The sequence below is a fragment of the Ornithorhynchus anatinus genome, chromosome X2 (assembly GCF_004115215.2).
Source record: "Ornithorhynchus anatinus isolate Pmale09 chromosome X2, mOrnAna1.pri.v4, whole genome shotgun sequence".
NCBI classification, from domain to species: domain Eukaryota; kingdom Metazoa; phylum Chordata; class Mammalia; order Monotremata; family Ornithorhynchidae; genus Ornithorhynchus; species Ornithorhynchus anatinus.
This window is the reverse complement of record NC_041750.1, coordinates 8,230,054-8,235,797: the sequence shown is the minus strand read 5'-3', so window position 1 is coordinate 8,235,797 and position 5,744 is coordinate 8,230,054. Positions and strand designations below refer to the sequence as shown.

At 53.1% G+C, this 5,744-nt stretch overlaps 1 non-coding gene across 1 annotated transcript; it reads right to left on the bottom strand.

The window, feature by feature from the left end:
* Positions 1 to 4,154: 4,154 nt before the first annotated feature.
* Positions 4,155 to 4,292, bottom strand: LOC114807508. Its single transcript, XR_003755568.1, has one exon. It is a non-coding gene; the product is annotated as a small nucleolar RNA SNORA7 (small nucleolar RNA).
* Between the last annotated feature and the right edge of the window lie 1,452 nt (positions 4,293 to 5,744).

Genomic DNA, 5,744 nt, shown 5'->3' with positions numbered 1-5,744 from the left:
GGAGGAGGCGGCGGCCGCGGGGGGAGGGGGAGAAGCGGCGAGAGGCCGGGGCCGGGCCGGCGGCGGCGGGGGGGAGGGGGCAGGGCGGGAGAGCGGCGGGGAGGGCGGGCGGGAGGACGGGCTCCGATTGGTCGGAGGCCCGGAGGAAGTCCCGCCTTCCCCCCCGGACCGCCCTCCCATTGGCCAGGGGCCCCGCCGCTCGGGGCACGTGGGGGGCGGCCGGAGCGCGCCGACCAATGCGGGGAGCCGCCGGGCCCGGACGGGGGAAGGCGATTGGGCAGTGGGAGGGGTGTGTGAGCCGGGCCGCGGGCCGGGCCGGCCGAATGGCGGGGGCCTGAGCGCTTACTCTCTGCTGAGCGCTGGGGTCGATGCGAGGTAACCGGGTCGCCCCGCGTGGGGCTCCCAGGCTTCGCCCCCCCCTTTTCCAGAGAAGCGAAGCGATTTACCCAAGGTCACACGGCAGACGAGGAATTCGAACCCACTCCCCGGGCCGGGCTCTTGCTGCCGCTTGGTGGGGAAGGAGGATCGAGAAGAGGCTTCTAGAGTGGGAGCCCGTTGTTGCCGAACTCTACTTTCCAGGCGCTCGGTACAGCGTTCGGCGCACAGTAAGCGCTCGATAAATACGCCTGAATGAACGAATGAATGAAAGAGGGGGCACAGAGGGCTGCGGAAGGCCAGGGTGTCAGCGTGGCTCAGTGGAAAGAGCCCGGGCTTTGGAGGCAGAGGTCATGGGTTCGAATCCCGCTCGGCCACTTGTCAGCTGTGTGACTGTGGGCAAGTCACTTCTCGGTGTCTCAGTTAGCTCATCTGTCTAATGGGGATTAACTGTGAGCCTCAAGTGGGACAACCTTATATCCCCGTATCCACCCGAGCGCTTAGAACAATGCTCTGCACGTAGTAAGCGCTTAACAAATACCAACATTATTATTACTGACGGTATTTGGGAGGAGTTTACCCCGTCTCAAGCACCGTGCTAAACCCTGGGATAGACGCCAGTCGATCAGGGCGGACACCGTGACCGTCCCACATGGGACTCCTGGTCTAAGGAAGAGGGAGAATGGGGAAAGAACCCGGGCCTGGGTTCCAATCCCCCCACCGCCTCGTACCAGCTGTGTGATCTTGGACTTCACACCTCCGGGCCTCGGTTCCCTCTTCTGCAAAATGGGGATTCGATGCCGGTTCTCCCTCCTTCTTAGACTGTGAGCCCCCTACGTGACCCGATTATCTTCTATCTACCCCAGCGCTCAGTATAGTGATCCGCGCAGGGAAAGCGCCTCCGTCACCTCACCTGGAAAATGAGGATTAAGGCAGTGAGCCCCGTGTGGGACAGGGGCCGCGTCCAACCTGAGTAACTTGCCTGGCGCGTGTAGGCGCTTAACAAATCCCACCTTTAATAAATCAGGGTTGTTGCTATTAACAGATATTGAATCCTCACTTTACAGTTGAGGAAACTGAGGCCCAGAGACGTTAAGTGACGTGCCACAAGGTCACACAGCAGACAAGTGGCAAAGTCGGGTTTACAACTCTGACTCTTAGGCCCGCACTGTATCCACTAGACTGGGATGCTTCCCCTGAGGGAAGGGGAGCGAAGCAGCGTGATTCAGTGGAAAGAGCCTGGGCTTCGGAGTCAGAGGTCATGGGTTCGACTCCCGGCTCTGCCACTTGTCAGCTGTGTGACTGTGGGCAAGTCACTTCACTTCTCTGGGCCTCAGTTACCTCGTCTGTAAAATGGGGATTAACTGGGAGCCTCAAGTGGGACAACCTGATGACCCTGTATCTACCCCAGTGCTTAGAACAGTGCTCTGCACATAGTAAGCACTTAAATACCAACATTATTCCCCCTTCCAAGACTCACCTCTCGTTCCCCTCCCCCCCCAGCCAGCCCCCAAACTGGCAAGGAGGCAGGGGGCAAGGGTTTTTAATAAGGTACAACGAACCCTGTTACCACAGTAATCACCTCAACTGCCCCTTGAAAGCTTCCTAAGCACTTGAGGATTCACACTCCCTCAGGTGTATTTACGGACCCATCTTTATAGTCTATTACCTCCTCCAATCTAATTTACTGTAGCGCCTATCTTCAGACCACTAGATTGTAAATTCCTTGAGGGCAGGGATTATGTCTACTAATTCTATTGTACTCTCCCAAGCACTTAGTAGAGTCCTCTGCCCACAGTAGGGAATCGATAAATAGTAATTGTTAGATTGATTTAGGGTTTCTCAGAGAGCGGGCTGAATCACTGTTTCCGTTTTCTTCTCGCTTTCTTCAGTCCTTTCATTCCAGATTACCTGGGAGATTGAGCAAAATCGTTTACCTTCATTAACCTGTTTTCCACCTAGAGCATTTCTTGACTAAGAGGCTTCCCAGACGAGCAGAAGTGTATTCTACTACCTGCATTCAAGTCCCCTGTTGAATCCTCCAACTTGGCTTTTTTTTTAAAAAAAGATCTTTGTTAAGTGCTTAGTCTGTGCCAGGTACTGTACTAAGCACTGGGGTAGATACAAGATAATCAGGTTGGACACAGTCCATGTCCCACGTGGGGCACCCACGTGGGAACTGAGTCTTCATCCCCATTCTACAGATGGGGTAAGTGAAACACGGAGCGGTTAAGTGACTTACCCAAGGTCACACAGCAGACAAGTGATTGCCTAGAAGAAATTGAACAGGGCTGGGCCTAGCCCTGATTTACCCTGTGGGCACCCCCAGCTGTGACACGGCAAGCCATGCCATCATGAAGCAGTCTCCAAATCAGTGCTTAGAATAGTGCTTGGCACATAGTAAGCGCATAACAAATATCGTCATTATCATTATTAACACACAACTCAGGGCAGCCAGATTTACCATTCAGTTTCCAGAGTCCGGACCTGCCGACGGCGCCAAATGCTTTCGTCGGGTCTATCAAAACCGTGTAGCGGTCTTGGTGGTGCTCTCGCCACTTCTGAATCTGATGTGCTGCAGAGATTATATCTGCTGTGCCACATTGTATTTTGAAACCACGGTCTCATTCCAGAAGCACACGATCAAGGAGATTCTTCAGGAGCCAGTTCAGAAAGGGGAGCAGTATAGCCTACTGGAAAGAACATGGGCCAGGGAGTCAGAGGATTCATTCATTCATTCAATAGTATTTATTGAGCGCTTACTATGTGCAGAGCACTGTACTAAGCACTTGGAATGAACAAGTGGGCAACAGATAGAGACAGTCCCTGCCCTTTGACGGGCTTACAGTCTAATCGGGGGAGACGGACAGACAAGAACAATAGCAATAAATAGAATCGAGGGGATGAATATCTCATTAAAACAATAGCAAATAAATAGAATCAAGGTGATGCACATCTTGTTAACAAAATAAATAGGGTAATGAAGATATATACAGTTGAGCGGACGAGTACAGTGCTGAGGGGATGGGAAGGGAGAGGGGGAGGAGCAGAGGGAAAGGGGGGAAAAGAGGGCTTAGCTGAGGAGAGGTGAAGGGGGGGTAGAGAGGGAGCAGAGGGAAAAGGGGAGTTCAATCTGGGAAGGCCTCTTGGAGGAGGTGAGCTTTAGGGTTTTGAAGAGGGGAAGAGAATGAGTTTGGCGGAGGTGAGGAGGGAGGGCGTTCCAGGACCGCGGGAGGACATGGCCCCGGGGGTCGACGGTGGGATAGGCAAGAACGGGGCACGGTGAGGAGGTGGGCGGCAGAGGAGCGGAGCGTGCGGGGTGGGCGGTGGAAAGAGAGAAGGTAGGAGGGGGCAAGGTGATGGAGAGCCTTGAAGTCTAGAGTGAGAAGGATCCGGTTTCCAATCCTGGCTCTGCCATTCATCCGCCGAGAGCCCAGTTACTTAACTTCTCTGTGCCTCAGTTTCCTCATCTGTAAAATGGGGATTAAATCCTACTCCCTCCTACTAAAACTGTACTTGTATCTACCCCCGTGCTTAGGACAGTTCTGATACACTGTTGTTGTCTTATGCCGTCGAGTCGTGTCCGACCTATAGCGGTGCCGTAGACGCACCTCTCCCAGAATGCCCGCTTCCATCTGCAGTCGTTCTGGTAGCGGATCCGTAGAGTTTTCTTGGGTAAAATACGGAAGCGGTTTACCACTGCCCCCTTCCAAGCAGTAGACGAGTCTCCGCCCTCGACTCTGTCCTGTGCCGCAGCGGCCCAGCACAGGTGAGTTTTGACTTGTGGCAGATTGCCTTCCACTCACTAGCCGCTGCCCGAGCTAGGAATGGAATGGGTAGGCCTCTGCTTGACTCTCCCTCCTGTAGTCGTGACTGGTAGAGTACTGGAAACTCTCCAGATGCGACCCTGAGAGGGCACTTGATACATAGTAAGCGCTTAAACACCATAAAAAAAAAAAAGAAAAAAGGTCTCTGAGTTAACTAGGGAGTTAAAGCAGTGGAAGCTATCAGTTAGTCAAAGTAGAGTTTGGAGAAATTCGTGGGTCACTAGAAGGACTCCTAGGTGAATGGTCTAATACTTAACCAAGAGAACGACCATCATTCTAAGTTCCCTGGCGCAACCAACTGTCCCTTACCGTCGGCTTTTAAGCGCTGAAGGACCTCGCCCCCTCCTACCTCCAGCCTGCACACTTTGCTCCTCTAACGCTGACCTTCTCGCTGTACCTCGGTCTCGTCTGTCACGCTGCCGACCTCTCGTTCATGCCAAGCCTCTGGCCTGGAACGTTCTCCCTCTTCATACCCGACAGACAATTCCCTCTCCCGCCCCCCTGCCCCTTCAAGGCCTGACTAAGCCCTCTTTTCCTTTTAATAATGTTGGTATTTGTTAAGCTATGTGCCGAGCACTGTTCTAAGTGCTAGGGTAGATACAGGGTAATCAGGTTGTCCCACGTGAGGCTCACAGTTAATCCCCATTTTACAGATGAGGGAACTGAGGCACAGAGAAGTGAAGTGACTTGCCCACAGTCACACAGCTAAGTGGCAGAGTCAGGATTCGAACCCATGAACTCTGACTCCCAAGCCCGGGCTCTTTCCACTGAGCCACGCTGCTTTTCTCCATCTCCCTTCTGCATCACCCTGACTTGCTCCCTTTATTCATCCCCCGTCCCAGCTCCACAACAATTATGTACATATCTGTAATTTAGTTATTTATATTAATGTCTGTCAGCTCGTCGTGGGCAGGGAATGTGCCTGTCGTTATATTGTACTCTCCCAAGCGCTCAGTACAGTGCTCTGCATACAGTTATTATTCAATAAATACGATAGACTGACCGACCGGATTAACTGTGAGGACGAACCAGGAGTGACGTGACTTGGGGTCGAAAGAGACTGTGGAGTTAGAGAGGTAGGGAGGAAGAGAAATAGGGACTGTCACAGGAAACCGTATCGGCCCTGCTCCCTGGGGAAGCAGCAAGATGCGTTTGGAAGAGAGCTGGTCTGGAAGCCAGAGGATGCCGGTTCGATTCTGGACTCGGTCCCTGACCTGCCGTGTGACCTTGCAAAATGGAGATAATAATACCCGCCTTTCGACCCACCTCGTGTGATTGTCGTGAGAGCGCTTTGAAAATAAAAACGCTGTACAAAAACCTAGGTGTTTTCCCTCCATGTTGGGCTCATGTGTTTTTGACTCAGTTGACCGTCTGCTTTAGCTGGTTCTTGGGATCAGGGAGGGCCTGATTAAAAAGGCCTGATCTTTTAATGGTATTTGTTAAATGCTGACTCCGTGCCAGGCCCCGTACTGAGCACTGGGGGAGACAGAAGACAACCGGGTTGGACACAGTCCACGTGCCACACGGGGGGTCCCGCTCTTA